This window comes from Ornithorhynchus anatinus, chromosome 8 (assembly GCF_004115215.2).
Source record: "Ornithorhynchus anatinus isolate Pmale09 chromosome 8, mOrnAna1.pri.v4, whole genome shotgun sequence".
NCBI lineage: Eukaryota > Metazoa > Chordata > Mammalia > Monotremata > Ornithorhynchidae > Ornithorhynchus > Ornithorhynchus anatinus.
The window spans coordinates 5,961,646-5,978,601 of NC_041735.1; the positions used below are offsets into that span (position 1 = coordinate 5,961,646).

The window sequence follows — 16,956 nt, forward strand, 5'->3', positions numbered from 1 at the left end:
AGGGATTGTGACCATTCTGTCTAACTTGTGTCTGCCAATCAATCATACTTATTGGGTACCTACTGCGTTGAGAGCACAATATAACAGATTTGTTATAACAGATAACAAATAATATAATATATAATATAACAGAGTAGCAGTGCGGCTCAGTGGAAAGAGCCCGGGCTTAGGAGTCAGAGGTCATGGGTTCTAATCCCTGCTCCGCCGCTTGCCAGCTGTGTGACTTTGGGCAAGTCACTTCACTTCTCAGGGTCTCAGTTACCTCATCTGTAAAATGGGGATTAAAACTGTGAGCCCCAAGTGGGACAACCTGATCACCTTGTATCCCCCCAGCAGTTGGAACAGTGCTTTGCACATAGTAAGTGCTTAACAAATACCACCATTATCATTATTATTATTTGGTAGACACATTCCCTGGGCTTAGAACAGTGCTTGACATAAAGTATTATTTATTGCTATTGTTTTAACGAGATGTACATCCCCTTGATTCTATTAATTGTTATTGTTTTTGTCTGTCTGTCTCCCCCGATTAGAATATAAGCCTGTCAGTGGGCAGGGACTGTCTCTATCTGTTGCCGATTTGTCCATTCCAAGTGCTTAGTACAGGCTCTGCACATAGTAAGCACTCAATAAATACTATTGAATGAAGTAAGAACTTAACAAATGCCATAATATTATCAATAATATTCACAGAGCAAACAAAACAAATAAGTGAATGGGCAGTTGAATACACATGTAGATACAAAATTGCCGAGGACGGGTCTAAATTAATTCATAAGGGCTAGAGATGGATGATGGATTTGTATGTGTTGGAATGCTGGGGATTAACTGGAAAAGATTTGCTGGAGGAGGTGGAATTTTTAGGAGGGAGGACCTTGAATGTTCTGAGAGAGCTGTGGTCTGTCGAACCACAGGGTGAACAAATGAGCAAAGTGAGCACAGAGACAGGAATGCAGAGAACAAGAGAAAAAAATTTTAGTGCTTTTCCCATTTGGCTTATTTATACAGTAGGTGGGAAGACCCAAGTGCAAAGGAAGTGAAAGGAAAAGATGGGTTCTTGAGCCTTGACTTTTCCTGAGAAAACTAAGAGCTGGAAGCCCAACTCAGTCAATCAATCGATGAAAGCCGCATAGCCTAGTGGATAGAGCCCGGACCTGGGAATCAGAAGGACCTGGGTTCTAATACTGCCTCCGCCACTTGTCTGCTATGTGACCTTGGGCAAATCACTTCACCATTCCGAGCCTCAGTTATCTCAACCAAAAAATGGGGATTAAGACTGTGAGCCCCAAGTGGGACAGTGATTATGTCCAACCTGATTAGTTTGTACCTACCCCAGCACTTAGTACAGTACCTGGCACATAGTAAATGCTCAACAAATACCATTTTTTATGGTATTTGTTGAGCACTTACTGCATGGAGAGAATTGCATTAAGCACTTGGGAAAGTACAGAGCAGGTCAGTTCAGAGGGTTTTCTGAGGACTATTTCAATTTCTGAATGTGAAGTGACCTGTTGGCAACAGAGTCGATTTGGGGAGGAGGGAGAAAAGAAGAGAAGGAAAATGGAAATGGAAGGAAAGAGAAAGAAATGCTTTGTGGGAAGCTGCATGGCCTAGTGGCAAGAGCCTGGGCTTGGGAGTCAGAGGATGTGGGTTCTAATCTCGGCTCCACCACCTGTCTGCTGTGTGATCTTGGGCAAGTCACTTCACTTCTCTGGCCCTCAGTTACCTCATCTGTAAAATGGGGATTACGAGTGTGAGTACCATGTAGGACAGGAACTGAGTCCAACCCGATTAATTTGCATCTACCCCAGTGCTTAGAAAAGTGTTTGGCACATAGTAAGCTCTTAAGTACCATAATTCTTATTAATTATTATTATAGTGCACCAATTTGGAGAGAACAGTTGAGACACAGTCTCTGCTCTAAAATAGTTTATAATGGCATTTAAGTATTTACTATGTGCCTAGCACTGTACTAAGTGCTGGGATAGGCACAAGATAATTATACAAGATAATTATACAAGATAAGATAATTACAAGATAAGGTTGAACACAGTCCCTGTCCCACAGTAAGCGCTGTGCACACAGAGAGGGCTCAATAAATATGATTGAATTGAATGAATTCCTCACGTTTGCCCTGGATTCATCTTCCTAACCAGTAATCAATCACCTGAATTTATTGAGCACCTATTGTTCAGAGAGCACTGTATTAAGCACTTGGGAGACTACAGTAGAATTGATAGACGTGATCTTTGTCCTCAAAGATTTTACAATTAACAGGGGAGAAAGAGAGAAAAATAAATTACAGTCAGTCAGTTAATTGTACTTATTGCGCGCTTACTAGATGTAGAGCACTGTACTAAGCACTTTGGAAACTACTATATAGCAATAAACAGGCTCATCCCTTGCCCACAGTGAGCTTACAGTCTAGAGTGGGGAGACAGACATTAATAAATAAATTACGGATAGGAACATAAGTGCTGTGGAGGTAAGGGGGAGAAGGTGAGGATATAGATTCATCAGTGCTTAAGCAATAGAGTATGTAAGATGTGTACAAGGGAGCTTTGGCAGGAATTTACTACAGTCCTAAATTTACCATCAATTACAAATCTTCACGGTCCTAGCTGATGAACTGTGTGATGCTTGAGCTGGGAGTCAGAAGGCCTGGGTTTGAGCGTGGGCCTCTGGAAATGGTTCTAATCCCATATATGCGAGAAGCTTTGGGCTGTTTGGTAGAAAAGTCCTTTATCTATCTAGTCAAAGCCTTTGTATAATTACTCCCCTGAATGACTGAATATGACACAGAATCTTGGCCTGAATGTCAAGTTGTTGATTTTTCCAGTTTCCCCCGCCTTTTGAAATCTGCTGTTTTTCAATGATGTGGATAATCTTTCTGGTTTACCCTTAAAGCATTTTTGTCTCAGCGTCTCTGCATTTTTCCTCTCGTTTGAACATCTCCTCCAACCGGGGACGGGGAGCCATCCTCCACCCCTCAGCCTCCCAGCGGGACGAGCCTCTTTGCACGGCAACGCTTATTCTGAGGCAGCGGGATGTGAACAGGAGAATTCATCAGAGGGGAACAACCGCGGCCTTAAGACTTAATTAAAGAAGCAGCAGAAATCCATCTGCTTCCAGGTTTGTCCCAACTTCGCGTCCCCTCCCCGACCCCCTGACAAACGGATCCAACAAACCTGCGTGCGACAGGAAGGCGAAAGCGAAATTGCAACCACAATGGGAATCGTAAGAATGACGGAGAGCAGGGGAGAGCGTGGTTTAGGCCAAAAGAAACTCAGAACAAAAAACAGTCAGGAACCTGAGGCTCGGGATCAGATAAAAGAGATTGTGTTATTTCTCGATGTTCTCAATAATATCAAGATGGCAACATCAAGATGATGGGGTCTCCTTCTGAACACAAGGTCAGGGCCCGGGATGGGCCGGGGGTCCTTGCCCTTGCAGCTGAACGACCCTTGCTGGGGATGAAATTAACCCGACTAATAGCCGGACGTGAGGTTAAGAGGGCTGGGGAATGCTGATTTATTAGCCAACGGGCCCAGAGCGTGGGTCTGCCCCACTGAGTCGGCTGAAAAGTCAATGTTTCTTTTGGACAACAAAAAGTTGCAAGAATACCAGTAATAACATCATACCAAGGTTAGATGGCAAGCCAAAACTACAAACAGATCTCAAAACAAACTCTGGGAGGAGGGCGCAGTGGTGTTCATTGAGGTGATCGGAAAAAGGAACAGAGAGTAGTAACGGGACAAGCAAACTTATTCCTTAATGTGGCCATTGGTTGCATGGCCAAAGCAAGAGGAATAATGCTTATTTGCCACACAATTCCTTCACTTAGTGGAGAGAGGCCGGGCCTGGGAGACAGAAGGTCAGGGGTTCTAATCCCGGCTCTGCCACTTGTCTGCTGGGTGACATTGGACAAGTCACTTCACTTCTCTGGGCCTCAGTTACCTCACCTGTAAAATAGGGCTTGAGACTGTGAGCCCCATGTGGGCCAAGGACTGTGTTCAATCTGATTTGCTTGTTACCATCTCAGGGCTTAGTACAGTGCCTGGCACATAGAAAGTGCTTAACAGATACCATAATTATTAATCATTATTATTAATTGCTTTTCCTTCCTTTTTTTTGAGGTATTTGTTAAGCGCTTACTATATGCCAGGCAAAGTACTAAGTCCTGGGTTAGATACAAAATAATCAGGTTGGACAGAGTCCATGTCCCACATGTGGCTCACAGTACTTCTGTTCTACACACGAGGAAACTGACATCCAGCGAGGTCAAGTGACTTGCCCAAGGTCACACAGCAGACAAGTGGCGGAGCCGAGATTAGAACCCAGGCGCTCTCAGGCACGTACTCTTCCCACTAGACTATGCTGCTTTTCTTTACTTCTTTCCCCAAACCTTTAATTGATATTCCTCTTTCTTAATGATTGCTTGAAATAGTAACAGGCATTTCTCATTTTCCTTAAAAGACTTTGCCTCCATTATATAGTAAATGCCTTGAGGTCAGGAAGTGTGTCTTCTACAATAATAATAATTGTAGTTTTTGTAAAGCACTTACTATGTGCGGAGCACTTTCCTTAGCTTGTCTTGCCTTTTGCTGTGGAGTCGTCTCCGCCCCAAAGCGACGCCATGGACACATCTCTCCCACAGCTCCCTGCTCTCCATCTGCAATTGTTCTGGTTGTGGATCCATAGAGTTTTCTTGATAAAAATCCAGAAGTGGTTGACCATCGCCTCCTTCCGCACAGTCAACTTGAGTCTCTGCCCTCGACTCTCTCCGGTCCTTCTGCTGCCCAGCACGGGTGAGTTTTGACTTGTAGCAGATGGCCTTCCGCTCGCTAGCCACTGCCCAAGCTAGGAATGGAATGGATATGCCTCTGCTTGACTCTCCTTCCCATAGTCGAGACTGGTAGAGGACTGGAAACACTCCAGGTGCGACCCTGAGAGGGGTACTTTCCTTATCGCTAGGGTAGATACCAGATCATCATGTCTCCGTATGGGGCTCACGGTCTAAACAGGACGGAGAGCAGGTACTGAATCCCCATTCTGCAGGTGAGACAACCGGGGCCGAGAGAAATGAAGTAACTGGCCCAAGACCATAGAGCAGAGCTGGGTTTCAATCATATTTATTGAGCACTTACTGTGTGCAGAGCACTGTACTAAGTGCTTGGGAGGGTACAATCCAACAATGAACTGACACATTCCCTGCCCACAACATATTTATAATCTAGAGATTAGATCCCATTCATTCATTCATTCAATCATATTTATTGAGCTCTTACTGTGTGCAGAGCACTGTACTAAGCACTTAGAAAGTACAATTCGGCAACAAATAGGGAGAACCCCTACCCAACAATGGGTTCATAGTCTAGCACCTCTGACTCCCAAACTTGGCCACGCTGCTTCTACCCCTAGGGAACTCTCCCAAGCCCTTAGCAGAGTGATCTGCACACTGTAGGCACTCGGTAAATATGTTACATTCTGAGTGATATTATGAATGAAATAAGTAATATGTTTTAGCCATAATGCATAGTGTAATGGATTCAGGGAAAACGAAGCCATGGAATTTGCATATTTAGATAGAATAGGGTAAGGGATCATTTGGAGAAGGGATCAGGAGAAGCAGCGCGGCTTAGTTGCAAGAGCATTCGCTTGGGAATCAGAGGATGTGGGTTCTGATCCCGGCTCCGCCACTTATCTGCTGTGTGACTTTGGGCAAGCCGCTTCACTTCTCTGTGCCTCAGTGACCTCATCTGTAAAATGGAGATTAAGACTGTGAGCCCCACATGGGACAACCCAACCTGATTACCTTGTAATTATCCCAACATTTAGAACAGTGCTTGACATATAGTAAGCTCTTAACAAATACCATAATCATTTATTTTTGAATATTTGGTACCTTCTTTCTGGGGGGTTAGGGGACTCTAATTTGAGGCTTACATTGAAAGATCCCAGAATCCTAGAGCATAGAGCCTTTTGTCTTCTCTTGCAGGTATCTCTTCCAGCAGGTGGGGGCTTTCAACTTTCAAATGCCCTGCTACCCCTCAGCCACCGCCTTGATGGTGCCCTCTGAGGCGATCACCTTACTTTCTTGTTCCAATAATGATTATTATTATGGCATTTGTTAAGTGCTTACTATCTGCCAAGCACTGTTCTAAGTTCTGGGGTAGATACAAGTTAATCAGGTTGGACACAGTCCCTGTCCCGCATGGGGCTTACACTCTTATCCCCATTTTACGGATGAGGTAACTGAGGCCCAGAGAAGTGAAGTGACTTGCCCAAGGTCACCTAGCAGACATATGGGGGAGCCAGGATTAGAACCCTGGTATGTGTTCTACCCACTAAGCCCCACTGCTTCTCTGAAACCAGCCCCCATGAGGGGACTCGGAACAGTTTCTCCTTTGAAGATGGAAGGAACAAAAATGTCCCTAATGTTGGGAAAGAGGTCTTCACTGGCTGCAAGGAAACTTTCTGAGTCTTTGAGTGGTTGGACAGAAGGACACTGTAGAATAGCCTTCTCTAGATAGATGTCAACTTCTGAGAAAGGTTGAGGAGCAAGGCAGGGGAATGGATTGGATGACCTTGCATCCTCAGGAGTCCATCTGTTACACATTTACTTCATGCCAGACACTTTACTAAGCGCTGGGGTAGATACAAGCTAATCAGCTTGGTCACAGTCCATGTCCCACAGGGGTCTCGCTGTCTGAATTTCCATTTTACGGATGTGGTAACTGAGGCCCAGAGAAGGGAAGTGATTTGCCCAAGGTCACACAGCGAGCAAGTGGCGGAGCTGGGATTAGGATCCCTGACCTGACTCCCAGGCCCGGGATCTATCCACTATGCCATACTGCTTCATGGACATCTGTTGCCAAATTGCACATTCCAAGTGTTTAATGGAATGGCTTAATGCTCTGCACATAGTAAGTGCTCAGTAAATACTATTAAATGAATGAATAAATGCTGTGGGGCTGGGAGTCGGGGATGAAGAAAGGAAACAAGTCATGGCGACGCAAAAGGGAATGGGGGAAATGGAAAGGAGGTCTTAGTCAGGGAAGGCCTCTTGGAGGAGGTGGGCCTTCATTAAGGCTTTGAATGTAGGGAGAGTCATTGTTGTTGGATATGAGGAGGGAGGGCCTCGAACCCAGCTCCTTCTGACACCCAGGCCCGTGCTCTATCCGCCAGACCACACCGTTTCCCAAGGATCATGGAATCCATGTTCCTCTAGGCTTCCATACTAGTGACTGAATCACATTTGGCTCCAACCTAAAAGCTCTTTTAAAACTCTCCCAATGTCCCCCAGATTGAAAATCCCCTAGAAACTTATAAAATACAGAGATGGACGTTCAGGTGTCCGAGATCTCCGCTTGAGAGAAAAGATTGAGGCCGCTCAACTCCACGCCCAGAGAGGATTGTGCCCTGATTCCAGGGGCCCTGGGGTGTCGGGATGTCATGTTTTGCTGACTGTGCTCGGGGAAGAATGTGTTCTCAAAGAAAGAAAACATCTCCGAAGACACACTCCGCTGCAGCTGTACTGTGTCCGGCCCCTCTCCAGAAGGAGCTGACCACCGGGCAGGTTGGAGCTGATGACCCTTTGCTCTGGCCTTCCCCCCCGCCTGGAAACTCCCTCCCCCTTCAGAGCCGCCAGACCAGATCTCCCCCTCTCCAGAGCTCTCCTGGAAGCCCATCTCCTCCAGGCAGCCTTCCCTGATTAATTTCTCATCTCCCCACCCTCTATTCCCGTAAACTACCACTTTGGCACTTCCTCGTTACAAAGTTATCATCAGAATAATTAATTATGGTATTTATTAAGCCCTTACTATGGGTCGAACACTGTTCTGAGCGCTGGCGTGGACGAAAGATAATCAGGTTGAACACAGTCCCTTGTCCCAGTTGGGGCTCAAAGTCTAAGGAGGCGGGAGGACTGGTATTGTATCCTATTTTATAGATGAGGAAATTGAGGCACAGAGAAGTGACGTGACTTGCCCAAAGTCACACAGCGGGCATGCGGCAGAGCCAAGATTAGAGCCCAGCTCCTCCGATTCCCAGGCCATGGTGAATTCCAAATAACCCAATAAATCTAAAGTATTTTTCCAAGTGCTTAGCACAGTGTCCTGCTTGCAATAGGCACTCAATAAATAGAAAAATGAGGCAGGGAAGATGTTATCTTAAAGACCAAGAAGGCCAGCGAGAGTGGCAACTAAGCTTCTGGACATTCTGGAGCAGTGGCAGTTTGGGGCAGACAAGACTGTGAACTAATAGTAATAATAATAATGGTACTTGTTAAGCACTTACTCTGTGCCAAGCACTGTTCTAAACACTCAGGTGGGTACAAGTTAATCAGGTTGGTCCTAGTCCCTGTCCCACATGGGGCTCACAATCTTATTCCCATTTTACAGATAAAATAACTGAGGCCCAGAGAAGTGAAGTGACTTGCCCAAAGTGAAGCCGGGATTAGAGCGCAGGTTCTTCTGACTCCCAGGCCCATGCTCTAATAATAATAATAATATAGATATTTGTTAAGCATTTACTATGTGCAGAACACTGTTCTAAGCGCTGGGGTAAATACAGGGTAATCAGGTTGTCCCACTTGGGGCTCAGAGTCTTAATCCCCATTTTACAGATGAGGTAACTGAGGCACAGAGAAGTGAAGTGACCTGCCCACAGTAACACAGCTGACAAGTGGCAGAGCTGGGATTCGAACCCATGATATCTGACTCCCAAGCCCAGGTTCGTTCCACTGAGCCACGCTGCTTCTCTAACCACTAGACCCCGCTGCTTCTCATTCCATTATGGCCCTGCCAACGCATGAAGGAGCCTCATGCAGTTCTCATCTACTTAAGCTCATTGTGAGCAGAGACTGTTTCTAGTCAGTCAATTGTACTTAGTAAGCAGTTACTGTGTGCAGAGCACTGTATTAAGCGCTTGGGAGAGTACAATATAACAATAAACAGACACATTCCCTGCCCACAATGAGCTGACAGTCTAGAGGGTGAGCCAGATCTTACAGATATAAATTACTGATATGTACATAAATGTGTCCACCAACTTTGTGGTACTGTACTCTCCCAAGCGCTTAGTACAGTGCTCTGCACACAGCAAGTGCTCAATAAATCTGATTGATATGCCTCTCCGTGGGATTCAGCAAAACCAGCGCCTTTGGCCCTCAACCAGCCCCGAGGGGAGTGTTCTAGTATGGCTAAATTATCCAGCTCTTTTGCTCTGGCAACTGCCTGGAGAATTTTTATTTGATCCTGGCTTTTTTTTATCATTATTTGTTTACTTGAATCTTTGCTTGCTCTTCAGCCTTTGATGAAAGCAGCTCTTTTGGGAATCTGGTTATTTGCCCGGGTTTATAATCTGCGGGAGGAATCAGAGATTGTTTCAACACAGAAATCGATAGACTAGTAAAGGGAGGATGAGCCATAATATGGAGGAGGCCCGTTACGAATGGACAAAACCAGGGTGGGCCACCCCATTTCCAAGAAGCCCATCCCCAGGTGGGTTGGAGAAGGCACCGGACACCTTTATGGCTGGTGATTATATTATCCCGGCGCTTAGTACAGTGCCTCACACATAGTAAGCGTAGTAAGGTAATCCCGGCTCCACCGTTTATCAGATGTGTGACTTTGGGCAAGTCACTTAACTTCTCTGTGCCTCCGTTACCTCATGTATAAAATGGGGATAAAGACTGTGAGCCCCACGGGGGGCAACCTGATTACTGTGTATCAGCCCCACTGCTTAGAACAGTGCTTTACATATAGTAAGCACTTAACAAATACCATAATTACTATTATTAATTGCCATCATTATCATGATTATCAGCCCTGGCCTCTGTCCACCTCACCTCCCGCTGCAGAATTATCTGTTTCAGAAGCGGGAACTCCCGTTCACGAGGATCTGGAGCGGGGAATGTAAGGGCTGCGAGAAGCAGTGTTGTTTAGTGGATAGAGCACGGGCCTGGGAATCAGAGGACCTGGGTTCTAATTACAGCTCTGAAATTCCCAAGCACCTAGTACAGTGCACCACACCAAAGGGGTGCCCAGTAATTGCTCAATCAATGGTATTTATTGTACACAGCTCTAAATTATATATTATAAATAACTTGTTTATTCATATTAATGCCTGTCTCCCCCTTCAGACTGTAAGATCACTACAGGCATGGAACATATCTGATAATTCTGTTAATTATGACAGTTGATTGAGTGTTTACTTGTACAGAGCACTGTACTAAACGCTTGTACTACTCTACTATCTCTACCACAGTGCTTGACACATAGTAAGTGCTTCATAAATACCATCAGTATTCATTGGATCTCCTGCACAATGACCTATAATACTTCAGTATAGCACGTGGTACATAGTAAGCCCTTAATATCACAATTATTATTAATATTATTATCATTATTAAGATTATCATTCATATTTATTGAGTGCTTACTGTGTGCAGAGCACTGTACTAAGTGCTTGGAAAGTACAATTCAGCGCCAAAGAGAGACAATCCCTGCCCACAAGGAGCTCACAGTCTAGAAGTGGGGAGACAGATATCAAAATAAGTAAACAGGCATCAGTAGCGTCAATAGAAATAAATAGAATTACAGATACATATATATGAACATGGCACAAGTAAAACACGCATTAATATAAATAAATAGAATTATAGATAGGTATATCTATACACAAGTGTTGTGGGGAAGGAGGGGTAGAGCATTATTAATTACTAATTGTCCTTACTAATGACAATATCTCTAAGCTGCTTTCAGCAGTAAGGAACAAAAACAGAATTCTTATTTCCTAAGTTTATATCATTCATTCATTGTCATATTTATTGAGTGCTTACTGTGTGCAGAGCACTGTACTAAGCGCTTGGAATGGACAATTTGGCAACAGATAGAGACAATCCCTGCCAAACAAAGGGCTATCCAACAGGTCCTTTGAGAATTTTAGGTCTGGAACTTTAAATAATAATAATGAAATAATAATAGTAATAATTTGTTAAGCACTTAGTATGGGCCAGGCACTGTTCTAAGCAATGGGGTGGCTACAGGCAAACCAGGTTGGACGCAGTCCCTGTCCCACATGGGGCTCACAGTCTTAATCCCCATTTTACAGATGAGGGAACTGAGGCCCAGGGAAGTGAAGTGACTTACCCAAGGTCATACAGCAGACAAATGACAGAATCTCTTATTTGTTTGGCCACCCTTACTTTTTTGGGTACAGGAGGAGAGGGTGTCAAGTCTGGTCAGACAAGGATCAGAAAGTGTTTTCTACTTATTTCTCTGGTTTAGGATTTTAAGGGACAAAAAACTTGATTCTGAGGATAACGTCCCACTCTTGCAGAGCCCATTCTTTGGGACGTCTAGAAGAACCGTTTATGGAGAAGCAGCGTGGCCTAGTGGATAGAGCAGGGGCCTGAGAGTCAGAGGATCTGGGTTCTAACCCCAGATCGGCCACTTGTCTACTGTGTGACCTAGGGCAAGTCACTTCACGTCCCTGGGCCTCAGTTCCCTCATCTGTAAAATGGGGATTAAGACTGTGAACCCCCTGTGGGACCTGGATGGTATCCAACCTGATTACCTTGTATCTAACACAGCGTTTAATACAATTCTTGATCCTTCATAAATGCTTAATTCCCTGTAGGAAGAGATCGCAGCATGGCTCAGTGGAAAGAGCCTGGGCTTCGGAGTCAGAGGTCATGGGTTCGATTCCCGGCTCTGCCACTTGTCAGCTGTGTGACTGTGGGCAAGTCACTTCACTTCTCTGTGCCTCAGTTACTGCATCTGTAAAATGGGGATTAACTGTGAGCCTCACATGGGACAACCTGATTACCCTCTATCTACCCCAGCGTTTAGAACAGTGCTCTGCACATAGTTAGCGCTTAACAAATACCAACATTATTATCAACTCTACTGCAGCGTGCTCTCCCAAGCAGTTAGAACAGTGTTCTGCAGACATTAAATGCTCAACAAATGCCATTGATTGATTAACAAATATTAACAAATTAACAATTTGTTAACAAATAACCAATAACAATATCATCAATAGAATTTAAGCACTTACTGTGTGCAGAGCACTGTACTAAGTGCTTGGGAGAGTACAACATTCATTCGACATTCATTCGATCGTATTTAATGAGCGCTTACTTGTGTGCAGAGCACTGTAGTAAGCGATTGGGAGAGTACAATGACAATAAGCAGACACACTCCCTGCCAACAACAAGTTTACAGATGAGAAGTGGTGGTAATTTTTATTTGTTTCTTCTTTTCTTCCACTTGAATCTTCCACCGGAGCATCCCATTCTTCCCAAATGCCTCCAAGGAATTCTCTGGCAGTTTTTCAACCTTGTGTTTGGGGGTGCGGGAAAGGAGCCTGTTTATTTGTGAGCCGGATCCTTTACCTCTTGGGCCTGATTATGCCCTTGTTAAAACCCTCTGTGTTCTGTCCGAGTCACATGACTGAAGGGTTTGCTGAGAGAATTATTAGGGAAAGTCCCCTCTGGGCGACAGGAAACTCTGGACTTTGTCAGAGACTCTACAACATTCTATGATTTTATTTTTTTTACGGTATTTGTTAAGCACTTAAGTTGTGCGGGGCACGGTCCTAAGCGCTGGGGTTCTTACAAGCTGGTCAGGGTGGACACAGTCCATGTCCCACATGGGGCTCAGAGTCTTAATTCCCATTTTTCAGAGGAGGGAACTGAGGCACAGAGAAGTGTAGTGACATCCTAAGTCACACAGCAGGTAAGCGGTGGGGTAAGGATTAGAACCCAGGGCCTTCTGACTCCCAGGCCTGTGCTCTATTCACTAGGCCATGCTACACTGTAGTCAGCAGTCATTTGTATTTATTGAGCATTTATTGTGGGCAGAGAACTGTACTAAGCGTTTGGAAGTGGATTGTGTTGTTGGTCCTATCCTCTATTTAGCTTGGGAGCCTCCTGAGAGCCAGGGCCTGGCTTTTTAACCTGATTTTCAGGCATGTTCACTAGTGTCTATTGCATTTTAAGTGCTCAGTAAATGTTAGCACAATGTTAGTAACAATAAATAATAATAATAACAACTGTCCCGCACTTTTAGCTACAAATAATATAAACAGTGTGGTCTAGTGGAAAGAGCGCAGGCCTGGGATTTAGTTAGAGGACCTCCGTTCTAATCCCGGCTCTGCCGCTTGACAGCTGTGTGACCTTGGGCCAGTCACTTCACTTCTCCATGCCTCAGTTACCTCATTTGTAAAATAAGGATTAAAACTGAGATCCAATCTGTTTATCTTGTATCTAACCCAGTACTTAGTACAGTGCCTGACGCGTAGTAAGCATTTAACAAATAGCATAAAAAAATTTGTGAATTTAGTCATTTAATTATAGCATAGAAGACTTACTACCTGATAAAACTGATACAACTTTATTGCCAATACGGAAAAACTTAAATTCCATTTCAGCAGAATCATTAAGGAAAAAAATTTCTAGAACAAGAAGCACAGTACATATAAATGGAATGTATTTTTATTAGTACAAATCATCTAGTAATTCAATTTTTATTTAACATTGCCTTTGTATTTGTGCTGAGCATTTTGTCAGCATTTCATAGCAGGGTATTTAGAGCTTCAGATGTTATCAACTTTAAACCACATAAATACATGACATTAACACAATTTCAACAGACAGGCACTTCATGAGGACATTGAGAATTCAGGAAAAAAATAGAACAATCGTGTGACTGTGGAAGATCAGTCATTCAACTCGTAGTATTGAGAGCCTATTGATTAATTCCCAGTACCCCAAGTCGCATCAGCCTAACAGCGCTTTTGGTTTTTTTTAGTGATAATAGTAGGCGTGGTGTGTGAAAAGTGTCAAGCACTGTGATAAGCGTGGTGTTCACAGTCTAAAGTGCCCCACACTAGTTGCTGTGTAAACACATTCGGGTGTATTATAACACGGAGTTGCAGTCTTGCAGGACCTCGCGTTAAGGAGAGTTCACACAGTAGTACTCACCTTATCCAAGGCCGAGGGGAAAAACAGGTATGGATTTTGCCTACTTTTATAGACATTTAATTTTATTCATTCCTTCAGTCGTATTTTTTGAGCGCTGACTGTGTGCAGAGCACTGTACTAAGCCACTTGTAAGCGCATTTTCATTCTGCCCCTCTGACCACAATGCTCTACTGTCTCTCCATTTATCATTGTGCTTGTCTTTTATAATGTTTATTTTTATTGTTTTGTCTGCCCTTATGTAATTGCGACCAGCACCCTCTCCTTCCTTGACTGTGAGCACTTTGGGGGGCCAAGACTTGTGTGTAATTCTCAAATATGTATTTTTTTCCTACAGATTAGTACAGTGCTTTACACACAGTAGACACTTAGGCATTACAGTTATTAATTTTAGATTAATTCATTCATTCAGTTGTGTTTGTTGAGCGCTAACATGGGCAGAACACTGTCGTAAGCGCTTGGAAAAGCACAGTACAACGAGTTTACAGTCTAGAGGGAGACAGGCTCTGATGTAATGTACTCTCCCAAGTGCTAAGTAATCAATCTGCACACAATAAGCGTTCAATAAATAACACTGATGATGAGATCAGCCTGCCTCCAGGGCGGGTTCCATAGCTGACTGCTATGATACGCGAGGTCACAGGTTTGCAGCGCTGTGCACACAGTACGTGCTCAATAAATACCACTGATGATATCAGTGAATGAATGATATTTACTGAGTCCTTCTACGTGCCAGGCACTGTTCTAAGCGCCGGGGTTTTTAAATTGTATTTATTAAACGCTTACTCTGTGCCAGACAGTTCTAAGCGCTGGGGTTTTAATAATATTAATCGCTTAGTGCAGTGCTTTACACACAGGAAGCGCTCAATAAATACGATTGAATTAGAGAAGCAGCGTGATTCAGTGGAAAGAGCTCAATCCAGGCTCTGCCACTTGTCAGCTGTGTGACTTTGGGCAATTCACTTCACTTCTCTGTGCCTCAGTTACCTCATCTGGAAAATGGGGATTAACTGTGAGCCTCACGTGGGACAACCTGATGACCCTGTACTACCCCAGCGCTTAGAAAAGTGCTCTGCACATAGTAAGCGCTTAACAAATACCAACATTAGTATTATTAATTAAGCCCTTACTTTGTGTTAGGCACTGTTCTAAGAGACGGGTTTTTTTCAGTGGGATTTTTTTAAACGTTCACTATGTGCCAGACACTGTTTGAAACGCTGAGGTTTTTTTAATGGTATTTATTGAGCGCTTACTATGTGCCAGGCACTGTTCTAAGCGCTGGGACTTTTTATGATATTTATTAAGCTCTTACTTTGTGCCAGACACTGTTCTAAGAGCTGGGGAGGTGGTTAAGGGGATTTTATTAAGCGTTCACTAGGTGCCAGGCACTGTTCTAAACGCTGGGGCTTTTTTATGGTATTTATTAAGCGCTTATTTTGTGCCAGGGACTGTTCTAAGAGCTGGGGGGTTTTTTTAACGGGATTTTATTAAAAGTTCACTAGGTGCCAGGCACTGTTCTAAACGCTGGGGCTTTTTATGGTATTTATTAGGGGCTTATTTTGTGCCAGGGACTGTTCTAAGAGCTGGGGGGGGGGTTAAACGGGATTTTATTAAGCGTTCACTAGGTGCCAGGCACTGTTCTAAACGCTGGGGCTTTTCTATGGTATTTATTAAGCGCTTATTTTGTGCCGGGGACTGTTCTAAGAGCTGGGGAGGTGGTTAAGGGGATTTTATTAAGCGTTCACTAGGAGCCAGGCACTGTTCTAAACGCTGGGGCTTTTTTATGGTATTTATTAAGCGCTTATTTTGTGCCGGGGACTATTCTAAGAGCTGGGGAGGTGGTTAAGGGGATTTTATTAAGCGTTCACTAGGAGCCAGGCACTGTTCTAAACGCTGGGGCTTTTTTATAGTATTTATTAAGCGCTTATTTTGTGCCAGGGACTGTTCTAAGAGCTGGGGTTTTTTTTTAACGGGATTTTATTAAGCGTTCACTAGGTGCCAGGCACTGTTCTAAACGCTGGGGCTTTTTTTATGGTATTTATTAAGCGCTTATTTTGTGCCGGGGACTGTTCTAAGAGCCGGGTTTTTTTTAACGGGATTTTATTAAGCGTTCACTAGGTGCCAGGCACTGTTCTAAACGCTGGGGTGGTTACAAAAGGAAAGTGGAGGTGGATTGATGGAACCCCATGCCCCATGGGGCAGAGGCCGGGGTACTCGGTCCACCGTGGGGGCTCTGGCAAGCGTGTGAAATACACGACGCCAGGCACGGGGAGCCTGGGGTGTTTGGACGCCTTGCAGGGGGAAGGAGCCGGATTCGAACCCGCGCAGCGCCTCTCGCTCCACGAAAGGCGAAGACGTTGCTGCTGCGCTACAGAGGCACAATTAGCAAGCCCTTCCCGGACACAGCCTGAGTTGAGAATTTGGGGCTTTAAATAATACTACTAATACATTCGATAATATTTATTGAGCGCTTACTATGGACAGAGCACTGTACTAAACGCTTGGAATGGACAATTCGGCCACGGATAGAAACCATCCCTGCCCCGTGACGGGCTCACGGTCTCATCGGGGGAGACAGACGGACAAGAATAAGACAATATCATCACGATAAATAGATCAAGGGGATGGACACCTCATTAACAAAATTAATAGGGTAATAAAAATATATACAAATGAGCAGAGGGCTGAGGGGAAGGGAGAGGGGGAGGAGCGGAGGGAAAGGGGGCGCAGAGAGGAACCAGAGGGAAAAGGGGAAGCTCAATCTGGGAAGGCCTCTTGGAAGAGGTGAACTCTCAGGAGGGCTTAATAATGGCATTTGTTAAGCGCTTACTATGTGCCAAGCACTGTTCTAAGCGTTGGGGTAGATACAAGGTCATCAGGTTGTCCCACGTGGGGCTTAGTCTTCCTTCCCACCCTACAGATGAGGTCCCTGAGGCCCAGAGAAGTGAAGTGACTTGCCCAAAGTCACC

At 44.5% G+C, this 16,956-nt stretch overlaps 1 non-coding gene across 1 annotated transcript; it reads right to left on the bottom strand.

The window, feature by feature from the left end:
• Positions 1-4,818: 4,818 nt before the first annotated feature.
• LOC114814033 lies at positions 4,819-4,956 on the bottom strand. The gene has a single exon (XR_003761776.1). It is a non-coding gene; the product is annotated as a small nucleolar RNA SNORA7 (small nucleolar RNA).
• Between the last annotated feature and the right edge of the window lie 12,000 nt (positions 4,957-16,956).